We start from the raw sequence: 15227 nt of genomic DNA, 5'->3' as shown, positions 1-15227 counted from the left end.
TCGAGTATAAGCCATGGTTAGAATTTAAATGGTGTACCAAAGTATTTCGGGGCTGATTTAAAGTGGAACATTTCGTTTACCTAAGTTCCCTTTTGGGTTCAAGTTTCACGAATGGTTTGTTGCTGATGTTGTTGGTCCTTACTGCTTTTTCCGAACTTATCCCCTGAGATCTTTCCGGTTATCTCGTATACGACACGATCTGCTATTCCTATTTCTAATCTTACTTCACCTTCGTTGGATTATCCCAGCTAGAATTAATGTTTTGTAAGGCTTTTGGCGTGGGATTATATAAGGTTGAAGAAAGTCAGAAGAACCTTTCGCAGAATCTTATCGATCTGATATAACCACCAAAGATACAATCCCAAGAGAAACGTCGAATTTATAGAGAAAAAAATACATACACACGTACATGTATGTGTATGTATGTATGTATGTATGTATGTATGTATGTAGGTTGTATGTATACACACACGCGCGTATAATGTCGGATTTATAGGAAAAAATACACATACGCACGCACACACAAATGTGTTTGAGAACGTACTATGTGCTAGGATTATTTTTGTTAGGCTATCTCGATAAACTCTACTTCCAGAGTTTAATCGAATAGATATTTTCTTATCGCGAAAAGAGTCCTATGGTTTAATACTTATGTCACGTATACATCAATAAATAAATAAATAAATAAATAAATATATATATATATATAATTCTAACTAATATATATATATATTAATATTAATGAGAAAAGTAATGTTAAGTTTTTTACTTCCGTATAAGTTCAAATGGATTAATTGGAGAATAGTTTTCCTTGGAGATGGGAAGGGGGTGGGTAGAGGGAGTGGGAGAGAAGGGGTGGTTAGGTGAGGTTTCGTTTAGGTGGCTTTTTGGTGAGAGTTAGCAAGGAGAGAAGTTAGTTAGGACACGATTAGGGTTGAATCGTTAGTGGGTGGTAAATGGGAGTGTTGAATCGGAGTAGAAGTGTAGTGGGGGTGACAGTAACGCAGAAGCTCTGTTAAAGTCCGCGCGAGTGGCATTTAAACCGAGTTGTATTTGCGAAGAGAATATCTAGTAACCACCTCTCAAAGGGGACACTAGGACATTCACAACATCCTCTAAGAGTCGAGAAAGCTTCTACCATTCGCGATATCTATGTATGTGCGTCAGCAGAAAAGGAACGACGTTAGAACGACGTTAGAACGACGTACGGGACCTCGTAATGTGATCTCCCTTAGGATCAAAGACTTCGAACGTTACGTATACTTGTACCTTCTCTCTCTCTCTCTCTCTCTCTCTCTCTTTCTCTCTCGCTCTTTTACTGTTACTCTCTTTAAATTGACATTGATAAAGGCACTGTCGAGTTGTGAGCACTACATACATACAACAACGACATACTCTTTCCTCTTTCTTTTTTTTTCTACTTTTTTCTTCCGTTTTTTTCTTTATTTATTTTTTGTTTTTTTTTTTTTTTTCATTACTTTCTCTTTTTATTTCTTTTTTTTCTTTTTCTTTTTTCTTTCTTTGTTTCTTTTTCTTTCTCCTCCGTCGCAATAGCTAACTGTACTAAATGAAGAGAGATGTCCCTCTAAGATTCTATTAAAACGTTCGTTCTTATGGAGTTTCCAAATCCTCCAGATTCCAGATAACTCCGGCTTTTAAAGTAAATACTCCTCGAAATATGTTTACTTTTTCTTTATCTTTGGAATTAATATATATATATATATAGAATGGATTTCGCATTAATCAGATCTGAACGGGAAATGGATTACTTTCGATTAAAATTCTATGGGATTATTCTATTTCTCCGATTCGATTTATGAAACAGTATTACTTTATATATATATATATATATATATATATTAATTTATTAAAATACAATAAATTACATTTATTTTACATTTAAATAAATTTGAATAAAAACATACACTATACATTTGGTCAAAATTGAAAGTAAAAGAAAACCATATGCATATAAATAAAAACCATATATATGATTTTTTTCTTTCTCTTAATTTTAACAAAATGTGAATGATGTTTTTCTCTATATTATTTCTCATGATAGATACTCCGAGTTAAACGTCGCGTATAATTGTAAGTCCAACTTTTTTTTTTTTTTTTTTTTTTTTTTTTAATTCCTTTTATCTTCAATTTTTCTTTTATCTCTTTTTTCTTTTTTTTTTTTTCTTTTTTTTTTTTTTTCTTTTTGGAGAGAGGGATTCATTAAAAATGAAGTTTTCTCATTCGCTCATTCCTTTATAGCATAAAGAACTTTTTAAATCGAGCCAACCGAACTTTCGTTTACATTGGTGGTTACATTTTATTGGTCCGTCGTAAAAATTAATCAACTGAGAATATGATCGTATTGAAGAAGTTTAGACAATGTGCCATAAAACAACATCTGTCCTCGGTCCTGTTTCTCTGTTTCTCCGCGATCTCTCGCAAATCCATTTAATATTCCCATTCGTTGACAATGAAATTTCACTGTAACTTTATCCGCTAATCGTTAAACTGATATTATTTAATTCAATAAATAATAGAACGTTAAAATATAATATCATGGAATTATAATAATTCTCTAATTAATGATCTTAACGTTAATACGAATTTTAACAATTATATAATTCATCCATTATTTTTCTTCTTCTTCTTCTTCTTTTTTTTTTTTTTTTCAATGTATTTTAATGTTAAATTTTACAATATATACCGAAAGCTTAGAAAATAGCGCGAAGAGAGATAGAAAATTCGTTTACTTTTATAGCTTAAATCTCCCATTCCTTCATTATCAAGACAAGTTTATGGTGTAACGATAAAATATCATCATTGTCCCTTTACGTAAATGGTTTAGAGTGCTTTGTCGTTATGTTAAAAAAAAAAGCGTGCATTATAATAAGAAGAAAAAAAAAAAAATAAGAGAAAAGATAGAAAAAAAAGAAACAGAAAAGAAAAAGACAAAAATGAAAATTTGAATAATGAAAATTTACTAAAAGAAAATATTTCTCACAATGAAACAATTTTTTTCTTTTTTTTTTCAGAATGGATATATATATATTATTTTTTAATGATTTATTATTTCCGTTTGAGTAAGATTTCATTAATTACTTTCATTAATTACTCGTGAAACATTTCGTTTATAATGATGATAATATTAATAATGACAACAATAATAACAATAATAGCAATAGTAGTAGTAATAATAATAATAGTAATAGTAATAATAATAATAGTAACGTTACAAAAATAAGAAATACGTCAATGAAAAAATTAATTTCGTACAGCATGTTTTCATTGATCGTTAATCGATTTTTTTTTTTTTTTTTTTTTGTAAATAAAATCTGTTACATTTTAAAAAATTTAGCAAAAGTAAATATTATTAAAAATTTGACGAAAAAGAGAAAAGAAAAAAGAGGAAAAGAGATAAGAATTGAAAAAAAAAAAAGAAAAAAGAAAAAGAGAAAAAAGAAAGGAAGCAAAAGCATATCGTCAAAACGGATCTATGTTTTTTACATAACATATTTTTTGCGGAAACTCGACGGTGTATTTTCTCGTCGATTATTTGCAAAATAAAAAGGGAACCAAAAAAAATAATAAAAAAGAAAGAAAAAAAGGAAAAAAAAAAACTTGTTCTCGTTGATTGCCGATGGATTTTTAGAATTCCACCGGATTGCATTGGTGGATGTCGACACGATAACGTCGAATACAGAAGCCGGCATGGATTTAATGTCATCCGTTAATTTCACCAGTTGCACAGATTTCCGTCAGCCGTCGTATCATACTTCGAACGTTTATATAATACCGTGCGCCGTCACGTTCATTGATTAAAGGAAAAGAAAAAAAAGGAAAACAAAAAAAAAAACAACAAGAAAAAAAAAGAAGAAGAAGAAAAAATAAAGAGTGATAAAGAGAAGAGACGAGACAAAAGAGAAAGTAAATTGGAAAAAAAGAAAATATACGAAAATAAGGAGAAGAAAGAAAGAAAGAATGAATGAATGAATGAATGAAAGTAAATAAATAAAAAGAAATGCTCGCGAAAGCTGACCTGATTTTTCAATATTATGAAAAAAAAAAAAAAAGCCAGGTGTCGAACAAGAGTTCAACACATTTTAAAAACATGTCCTTTGAATAATACGAAAGTTTCATCTGAATAATCGTTTCTCTATTTTTCATGTTTCTTTCTTCTGAAAAGGGATAATGCATGAATCGATCCTGGCAAATCGATAAAACGCCCAGAGCATGTTGTTCCTATTCATGTTAGAAATCTTTCTTCCTCTTCTTCTTCTTTCTTTCTTTCTTTCTTTTTTTTTTTTCATTTTTTGATTTTCTTTCTCTTTTTCTCGCTTCCCTTATCTTTTCCTTTTAATCTGTTTATCTACCCTATTCTAAATTCTTCAATTTAGGATAACGCTACGCATTATCATTACGATTATGAAAATGATTTGAGATTCTTCAATGGTCAGATATTTCTCTGAGAAATAAGAAGAAGAAACAAAGAAGAAGAAGAAGAAGAAGAAGAAGAAGAAAAAAGAAATGTTAAAATTTGTCTCTTATCCATTTTGATATAAGAAATTAATTTAATATAAATTCTAACATATCGATTAAGTTAAAGGTTTGCTTTAAAAATTCACTGACCTTTAACGAATATTACTTGGCAAATATTAAATGAGTATTCGTATTAAAGTGATATAATAATATTCTATCGGATAATTGTAGCATCGTAAAAGGGACATTTAAATTGGAATATTTGACATTAGTCGATAGAGTAAAAATATCTCCTTAAACGAGGTATTAACTAACATATTTTTTTCATACTTTTTCTCTCTCTCTCTCTCTCTCTCTCTCTCTCTCTCTCTCTCTCTCTCTCTCTCTCTCTCTCTTTTCTTTTCTTCTTCTTCTTCTACTTCTTTCACAACTCATCGTAACACTCACCCTTCATTGTTAGCCCTTCCTTTTCTTCCTTCCATCCTTCGTACCTTTATACTTGGATCGATGATAAGACCGCAGAACTTTCTCACGATGGAAGATACTTTAATTGTCTGACGAACTTTCATTTTTCATTTTTTTTTTTCTTCTTCTTTTTTTTCTCTCTCCTTTCTTTTATTTTTTTATTATCTTTTTTCTTTCTTTCTTTCTTTCTTCTCTTTCCTTTCCTTCAAGATAATAAGAAAAAGGGGAGGATTCGTCCGGTTGGATAAATTGGAAAGAGAAAAGTATGTCGCCCGAAAGGCAATGAAAAATTTTGACGAAAAGAAGAGACCATAGTAAAACGAGTAAAAAGATTCTTCAACTTACGAAAAGATAGATTGAACGAGTTATTGAGAAAAGAGAGAGACAGAGAGAGGAGAGAGGAAGGGAGAGAATATGTAAAGACTCTCTCTCTTTCTCTCTCTCTTGCACACACACACACACATACACACATATACACAAGCTATAGAAAATACTTTACACGCATAAATCCTATCGAACTTCTCACCGATAACATTGTTTTCAGGGATTTTGCAAATAAAAAAAAAAAGAAGAAAAAGAAAGGAAAGAAACAAAGACAAAAGAAAACACTTTTCGAGAAATGAAAACGATGAATATGCAAAAGCAAGGACGTAAGAATGTTTGCTAGATTAGGATTATTATCGTTAAGTTATATTGTCGTAGACGCTAATCGATGTTAGAAACTTTCTTTTGAAAATTCGTAAACTATCTACTTAGAGAGGATGATTACATAATAATTACTTCGAGTTTACTACAAGAAGGATATTTGAAAGGAAATTTTTGATAATCAATTTTAAAATGTAAATTTTCATTTTATATCTTACACCGTCATCCAGGGAATAACAATTTTTATTTTTTTTCTTTTTTTTTTTTTTTTTTTTTTTTTATCATGTAAACGTGTCGTTAGGTTTACTTCGATGACAATATTTCTTTCTGTTTCTTTTTCTCTCTCTTTTCTTCTCTTCTCTTTTTTGTTTTTTTTTTTTCGCTTGTACGTACGTTTGAAGGAAAAAAGAAAAAAAAAGCTATATAAGACCCAGAACAAAATTTCCTTTCTGAATCTGAAAAATAAACGATATCCCTGGTATTTTCATCTTCTGGATATAATAATACATTTTCTACGAAATGCTTCGGATAATTTTCTCTCAACGGTGACCTTCGCGTTGAGTCCACATTGTCATATCTTGAAACCGGACGAAATATCTGTGAATTGTATACCCCTTTAAAATTTCGATGACATTTTTCATTTCCTTTTTTTTTTTTTTCGAGTTAATTGTCCATTCCTTTTTTGCAATATTCTTTTTTTTTTTTTTTTTTTTTTCTTCCTAACCGATATTTTTCACTCGTACTCGTTCTTTATCATCGATCTGCTGAATTTAAAAAAAAAAGAAGAAAAAAAAAAAGAAAAAAAAAGGAAGAAAAGAAAGCAAGTGTAGTTATTAATCTAATTAAAGAGATCGTCGATATTTTCTAGAAAAAGAAGTAGAGAAAAAAAAAGAAAAATTCCAATTAACAAAATCATAAAGATATACATATATATATATATATATTGAAGGAATACAAGTTAATATTTGAAGATAATTGCGTATCGATTTGCCATAATAAAATTAAAGGAAAAAAAGAAAAAGAAAGAGAAGGAAAACAAAACGAAGAGAGTAAATTTTTATAAAACAAATTAATAGATTTGTGAGAGTCTATTGTCGATATTTCATAATATAAAAACAAAAATAGTTTAATTAATAAAATTACATTTAAGATATATATATATATATATATATATATATATTTATATATTTGAAGAGCTTTAAAGAACAAAGTCAATATACAAATATATCCTATAACTATATTTGGTACACAGAAAATCAATTAATATTCGATTGCCTCTTGAGAGCAACTTCCTCTTGGTACTTGACGTGGAATTGGGACGAATTCACGAAAATTCGTGTCATTGGCCAAAGGTGGCTTCTATCGTTTTCTTTTTTTTTCCTTCTTTTTTTCTTTCTTTTTTTATTTTTCTTTTTTCTTTTTTTCTTTTTTTTTCTGCTTCTTTTATTTTTCGCTCGACAGTATGCAGAGAAAGAGAAACGGAAAAGAGATAGAATGTGGGAGATAGAAAAAGAAAAGAGATAGAAATTCCAAGAGAAAAAGAGAGAGAGAGAGGGTAAGAGAAGGAGGGAGATAAAGATAAAAAGAGAAGGATTGCGAAGGGAAGAAAAAGAGAGAAAAAGATAGATAGATAGAGATAGAGATAGAGAAAGAGAGTAAGATAGAGAAAGAAAAAGAAAGAAAGAAAAAGAGAGGGAGAGAGAGAGAGAGAGAGAGAGAGAGAGAGAGAGAGAGAGAGAGAGAGAGAGATTGAGAGAGATTGAGAGAGAAGTGCCCTCGAGTGTCGCTGCGAACCGAGGCGAACACCTTTAACGTAGAATTTTCTTTCGCGTTTCAACCCTTTTCAGAGTCATCGACCCTACGATTATTTTCTTGCAAGGTGGTACGTTCAATGGCCAAAAGGACGGACGGTCGGTCGGTCGGTCGAACGGTCGAACGGTCGAACGGACGGATGGACGGACGGACGAACGAATGGACGGTCGGTCCTCTCCTCTTTTTTTTTCTCTACCCTTTTCTCCTCTTCTCTTCTCCTTTGAATGGCCTGTCCCGCTAACGATGGAGTTAGAGTAATGTCATACCGTACCCTTCTTCGTGTTCCGCTCGTTAAATTTTTGCAGGTGCTTCAGCTCCTCCCGGTCGGTCTTACACCTGGTTATCATTTGCGTAGGATTTACTTTATATTTTTTTCTTTTTGTTTTCTTTTTTATCTCGTCTTCTTCTTTTTCCTTCTCTTTTTTTCTATTTTTTTTTTTTTCTTTTTTTTCTGTTTATATATATATATATATATATATGTATATATATATATATATACAAATATCAAATTAAAAGGAGAAAATTAAATAAAGGTCACGATCGTCATCATTAACGATAAAGAAATCTCTTTCCTTTTTTTCGTTAATTAGGCGTAGTTATATTTAGATAATGAATGAACTTATTTCATTCGTCTTATGTTAAGTCAAATTCAGGATTAACGTCAGTGACATAACCGAAAAATTGGTTCATTTTAAATATAACGATTCCATTGAACATTGTCAATCATGAATTGATTTTATATCATTATTTTTTGTTCTTGTAAAAGAAGAAAAAAAAAAGGAAACCATTGATATCAGAGTTACACTATTAGATCGGTTAATTGGTATTCGATTGATTAGAATATTTTCAGAATATTTTTTCTTTTTTTTTTTTTTTTTTTTTTTTTTTTTTTTTTTTTTTATACTTTATACGATACAAATAACATGGAAAAATTATTGATCATAGTTTTGTTATACAATTAATTGCTTTTGCATTTGTATTTGACATTATAGAACGATTATATCGTTGAATCTGTTAATTAAAATTTTTCAATATTTTCTTTATAAGATAAATAAATACAATAATGATAATAATAATAATAATAATAATAATAATAATAATAATAATAATAAGTAATTATTATTATACAAATAATTATTTATTTAGACAATTATTTAATTAATAGACAATTCTTTTAAAATTCTTCTTAAATAATTCTTCCTAAATCTTAAAATTATTTATACGTATTATTAAAAGAAAAAGAAAAAAAAAATATATATATATATATATAAGTAAAATTATTTATTGACACTTTGTCGAAAGTAAAATAATATCGACGATTATCCATGATTGTCTCTTGTGCGTTTCATTGTAGAAATAAAAAAAAAATAAAAAAAAAAAAGAAAGAAAGTAAAGAAAAGAAAAAATATTGAAAATAAATAATCGATCGATAGATTCTTTTTAAAAATTAATTATTATCATTACTTCGATATATTATTATAATCGAAGGAAAAGTATATAAGTAAAATGATACTTATATTAACAAATAAAAATCCTTTTCTTTCATCCATTTCTCTACTAGGTAGGAAAACGGGTTACTTTTACTTTCCAGCCAGGCAAGAATCAATACTTTTTGGTACTCCTCCTAAATTGCTTCTATTCATGTACGGACGTATATATACATACATGCACACGTACATACAGACATAGATACATACTTACGTACATGTGTGTGTGTGTGTGTGTGTGTACATATATAGAAAGTATATAAACGTATACGTTAACATAAATCACAAGAAGAAAAATTCTACTATTCGTTCTCTCTTCATTTCACACGAATTATTCTCATCGTTTATCGCATAAATGATTCATAGATATTGCGATGCACAATGATAATATTTTGTGCTCTTGCTGTAAAAGGAAAAAAAGAAGAAAAAAAAAAGAAAAAAAAGAAAAAAAAAAAAAAAAAAAAAAAGAAAAGAAAGAAAGGATTTATAATTTACACGTGTCAGATCACGACAGATTGGATATGGTATTGTAAAAATATCGTGAGTCGATACGTGTCCGCGTGTTTTATTCTCTCTCTCTCTCTCTCTCTTTCTCTCTCTTTTTTTCTTTTTTTTTTTTATTTTTCTTTTTTGTTTACTTTTTTCTCCTGCAAACCAACCTCCCCCACAAACTCCCTCCAACCTGCCGCTACCACCCACTTTTTTTCGGTACATTCAAATGCTTCGACGTTTCCAATGGCCACTCGATTTATTAAATCATACCAATCTGTTCAATCGTCCTGTTCGATTCGATATAATAATCGGCTTTCTGTCTACTATGCAAAATATATATACGAAGAATTTCAATGTTTTATACAAAAAGGAGCCTTTGCATTATCAATATGTATACATGTATATGTAATTCGTATTACGAGTTTGTATTTTATTCGATTGGGCGTAGCCAATCGTCGAAATTTATTCGATTTCATAGGATTTCTATGTCAAAATTTAACCATAATCGCGCCTGTGAGGGGGGGGGAGAGGGGATCTAAGACTATACCATCCCTCCAGATCAAAACTTCGAAGTTCGATTAAAACAATTCGCTCGTTACATGATTCGTAAATTTTTTTTATAATAAATGCGTTTTCGAACCTATTGATTATTGTTATTATTATTATTATTATTATTATTACTATTATTACTATTATTATTTAAAGAATATACGATATTTCTTTTTTCTTTTCTTTTTTTTTGGAATAAAAATTATTCATTCCGTATAAATGATTTGTTCTTTCGTACATATTGAAATTATTTTCAGGTGTGCACAATTAGAGTTAAAAAAAAAAAAAAAGATGCAAAAGAACATTTTCTCTCTCTCTCTCTCTCTCTCTCTTTCTAGCTCTTTCTTTTATTAACAATTATAAATCTTTCAAGAGGAAAACTTCTAACTGAATGGATGCCTTAAGTATTTGAACATAAACGTGCTTATGCAGAAGCCAGTTTCGCATATGCCACGTAAATTCCAAATCTATATCAAGTGTTCCCGATATCGATTTCTACTTTAAGTGCCACAGACGAACATTCAAGTAGGGATACTCAACGAATGTGTAAACCATCCCACAATGTTGGCATATTTTATAAACGTTAAAAGTATCCTCCTGGAATAAATAATATTTCTATATATTTCGGAATATTTTGAAATCTCACAGATTTGTGTGTGTGTGTGTCTACATTTTTGTAATTTTTCTTTTTTTTCTTCTTCTTCTTCATTTTTATATAAACATAAGTTATAATTAATATGTTATAATTACATTGGGACTATATTTAAATCATTATAAATTTATAATAATGATTTAAATTCTTAACATCAATGTTTTTATAATTTTCTGAGAGAAAAAGAGAGAGAAAAAAAAAAGAAATTATGTCATATATATTTATCTCAATATATATATATGTATATATATATATATATATTTTTTTTTTCCTGAAAATAAACTCTCTAGATATTTTTAAACATTTTAAATATTTTGTCTTAAAAAGAATAATCGATTAATACTTAAAAAAAAAAAAAAAAAAAAAAAAAAAAAAAAAAAAGAAAAAAAAGAAAGGAAAAAGAAAAAAAGTATTCACAATTACTTGCCCGTTTAAAAAGAAAGAAAGAAAAAAGAAACAACAAAAAAAAAGAGCAGAAAAGAAACGAAAAAAGAAAAGAAGAAGAAAAAAAAAGAAAAGGATTAAAAACAATTAGGACTAGTTGTTCGTCGAAACGTTAAATTCTCTCCTTTTGTGTCTACTTTTAATTCTTGAAGAGAGAAAAACGGGCGCATCCCTATCTCCAACATTTGGCTCTTAGCTTCGATCAATCCGATTAGAAATAGCCGATTAATCAACACGCTCGGATAGACAAAGAGAGAGAGAGAGAGAGAGAGAGAGAGAGAGAGAGAGAAAAAAGAGTAGAGGGGAGGTTCGTCAATCTATAAAACTATCTCTTCCTCGAGCAATATTCTCGAGCGGGAAGAAGATTTTGCTCGTTGATAAGATTCGTCCTAAAATGGAAAGTCGTTGAGAAATGGTGAGAGAATGCCGGGAAAAAAAAGAAAAAAGGAAAAAGAAAAAAGAAAAGAAGAAGAAGAAAAAATCTATGATCTTTTTACAACGTTAATTAATTACAACACCTTTTTATCTTTCGTCTAAGGCACATTTCTATTCTTTTTAGTCACTTTCAATTAAACGATGATGTAACGTAATCTTATTTCTTTTCTTACTTAAATCAAACGCAATGACACGACACCGTGTGATCGATCCGTTCTAATTTCTAATATATCCTTCTCACTCCCTCTCTCCTCTACGTTCTTATTAAATCATTAATCATAATACCGTCAAATTTGTTTTCTACTTGATTGATTCGAATGATAATAATGATGATGATGACGATGTTGATAATGTTGATGATGATGATGATGATGATGATGATGATGATAACGATGGTGATTTTATCGCGATGTCTTTTCGATAAAGCAAAAGTTATTACCTTCCGTTTCAATTTCGTCACGTCCAACACACTGAGATTACTCAAAGATTTCAACTGAGATCTCATTAGGATTCCACACGTGTACAGAAAGATAAGAGGAAGGACACTGATCCAGAAGCAATACGAACGACAAAATGATCAGTTCGTAATACCTAATCTGAAATCTTTCTTCTTCTTTTTCTTCTTCTTCCTCTTCTTCTTCTTCTTCTTCTTCTTCTTCTTCTTCTTCTTCTTTTTTTTCTTCTTCTTCTACCTTTTTCTTTTTTCTTCTTAAAATTTAGATCGTTTCGAACGAAGAAATTAATCTTTCAAAAGATTTATGTAAAATTCCAGCTTATCGCTTTCTCACAATTTGCTGATCAGGTATTTACCGTAAAAAAAATAAATAAAAAAAAAATAAAAAAAGAGACAGAGAGAAAGAGAGATCTAATGAATCCTGAAATGTTAAGCGAAAGAAAGAAAAAGAAAAAGAAAAAGGAATCAAAGAATCGGAATTAATTTTTTTTTTTTTTTTTTTTTAGGACACTTTTCGAAAAAGCTCGCCATTTGCAATTCTATTATGTATTCCTCCTAATCGGGACAAACACAGGACAAACTCTCGAATTATGAACACAGAGGAGAGGGAGTTAAGATTGAAGAGACAGTAGTTTGATGGTCTAGGATGAGGGAGAGGGAGAAGGGGGGGGGGGGAGTCGAAATCAATTGATTTAAAATTTCGTCGATATATTATATCGCATATCTGGCAACATTCGAAACACGAGCGGATCTGTCTAAGCGGAATCTCTTATCACGGCCTTCGTTACCAAAATGCCGACGGGTTTATTTGCTCTCTCCTCTCTCTTTTCTTTATCCGCTTTTGATTCATAGCTCGATCTCGTGGAGCATTACGTGCCACGAATATTCTTTTAGCAAAAAGAAGAATATTTTCTCTAAAGCAATTTTCCTAAAAATCCATTCGCTTTTTTTATCGAAACCATTATTTTTGATATTAAAAAAAAAAAAACAAAAAAATAAAAATAAAATGAAGGTAAAGAAAGGAAGAAGAAAAAATAGGGAAAAAAAGAAAAGAAAAATTCGTATCGAAATCAATCCAAGATGAAGAATAATTCGATATTTTAGAGAGAGAGAGAGAGAGAGAGAGAGAGAGAGAGAGAAAACGCGACAATTTTTTTTCATAAATTAATTACGATCCTCATTACGCTGTATCTTTCGTTATGAAAACTTTATGGAAGTTAATTGAAGCTAGAGATTCATAGTGTCGAAAGGAAACAAAAAAAAAAAGAAAAGAAAAAAAAAGGACTCGACGTTTTTGTCATAAATAAATAGCGATCCATTACGTTATCTCTTTCGTCGTGAAAACTTCATGGAAGTCGATTGAAGATAGTTAAAAAAAAAAAAAAAAAAAAAAAAAGAAGAAGAAGAAGAAAAAAGAGAGAAGAAAATAAAAAAACTCGACGATTTCGTCATAAATAAATTGTGTCTCGTTATACGTTGTCATTCAAGTTATACAAATTTGACGATACTGAAAAACTTTATGGAAACCAATTGAAGATGGATTCGCGATTTTCAAAAAAGAGAAAAACATAATAATAAGAAAACGATAAAAAGAGAAGCAAAAAATAAAATTCGTCGAACGTACTTCGTTACAATTCGAATTTCTTATCCTTGCGTTGTATTTCATGTTAAAAAAAAAAAAAAAGGAGAAAGAAAGAAAGAAAAAAAAAAAAATTCGACGGATTTTTTCGTCACAAATGAATTGCGTACTCGTCACGATGAATGACAAACGCCGCTCATGAATTCAAATTATTCGAATTTCAATGTGAAGTAAAAATTTTCTATAAACACACGCGCGCGCGCGCGCGCGTAAAAGTCGATTGAAAGTATAAAGTTCGTGAATGAAATTTCTTTTTTACAATGAATTCTTCAGGATATCATAAAAAGATACGAAAATTCGTCGTTCAATACCACTAGTGCCAATCGAACGATGGCAACGGTCTGCTATGACGTTTTAGAATATTCTTCCGAATTTTATGAAAACGAAATAATCCTGGAAAATATCTTACTCGATATTTTCATGCGTCTTTAAATTGATAAAATTTTTTTTGCGTTGTATCTTAGGAAAAAAAAAGGGACGAAATACGTAGTACGAAAAAAAAAAAAAACCCAAGGAAAAATTAATTAATTAATTAATAAACGTCTTTGATTAATATTAAAGCTAAAAAAGCTGAGTGTCCATTTAAAAATACAAATCCTTTTGGGATTTACATGTACGAAAAAAAGAAAAAAATGAAGAGAAGGGAAAGGGATATGAAACACGTGTTGTTAAGTCCTCGTAAAAAAAAAAAAAAAAAAAAAAAAAAGGAAGAAGAAAGGATATAGGTGAGGGCGGAGGAAGGGGAGGGGGAGGAAGTAAACAGAGAAAAGAAAAGAAAGATGCAAGAAAAAATTCGAAAGAGTTGGCGAAAAAAAATGTCTTACTACTTGAAGCTAAATAGCCATGAAAATCCATAGTGACGTAAAACGAAGATAGGCGTAAAGGAATAATCATCAATCATGTTGATTCACGAGCGAATATTTCTGATGATCCTTATCCTCTAAAGGATAATCCTAAAGGATATTCTTCTGAAAATGAAATTTTTCATTCGTAACAGGTGCGAAATATCCATTGAGTTTACCAAAAAATGCGTGTATCATTTGTATATTGACATACCTACATATATACATGTACACATATAAACATGTAAATATATATTATATATATATATATATACACACACATCCTCTATCTGTGTGTGTGTTTGTATATATATACATGTTAACATTCATGTATGAAGAATTCCCATAAAATAGCATAGGATATTATTATCCTTTTCTCAGATCGATGAGGCGTCAGGAATGGCGTAAAAACGGGACGAGGGGAAGAAGGGAGGAGGAGTTAGTAGACGAGTTCATTTTATATCACCGTGATTTACGAGACTTCCTTCATAATAAAATAGCAACGAGAAAGATCTTGGAGTTAGACGTTACCACATTTCGCCATCTTCCATTCTCATTCCCTTCTCTATGTATTTCTAAAAGGAAATCGTTTTTAACCTAGATGTTGAATATTTCTGATCCTTAAAGTTAAGAAAAAAGAAAAAGAGAAAAAAAAACAAGAATAAGAAAATCGAAGCCAGTTCGTCGTACCTTTACGTAGCAAAATGGATGATATCCTTACGTCAAAAGTTTTATCCTTATACCACGTGTTCGGTTTGTGAACTCGTAAATGGCAAACGTGTGATGAAATTTTTACAAACGCACATGCACATACATACATACATACATACATATA

The 15227-nt window shown here is 29.9% G+C and overlaps 1 protein-coding gene across 1 annotated transcript in view; it reads left to right on the top strand.

Moving 5' to 3' along the window:
* The window catches only part of LOC124956751 (midasin), a 113714-nt gene that overhangs the window by 86090 nt on the left and 12397 nt on the right, over positions 1–15227 (top strand). The window lies entirely within an intron of this gene.

This window comes from Vespa velutina, chromosome 23 (assembly GCF_912470025.1).
Source record: "Vespa velutina chromosome 23, iVesVel2.1, whole genome shotgun sequence".
Lineage (NCBI taxonomy): Eukaryota > Metazoa > Arthropoda > Insecta > Hymenoptera > Vespidae > Vespa > Vespa velutina.
Note: the sequence above shows the minus strand (reverse complement) of the source record. Positions and strands in the feature narration are given on the sequence as shown.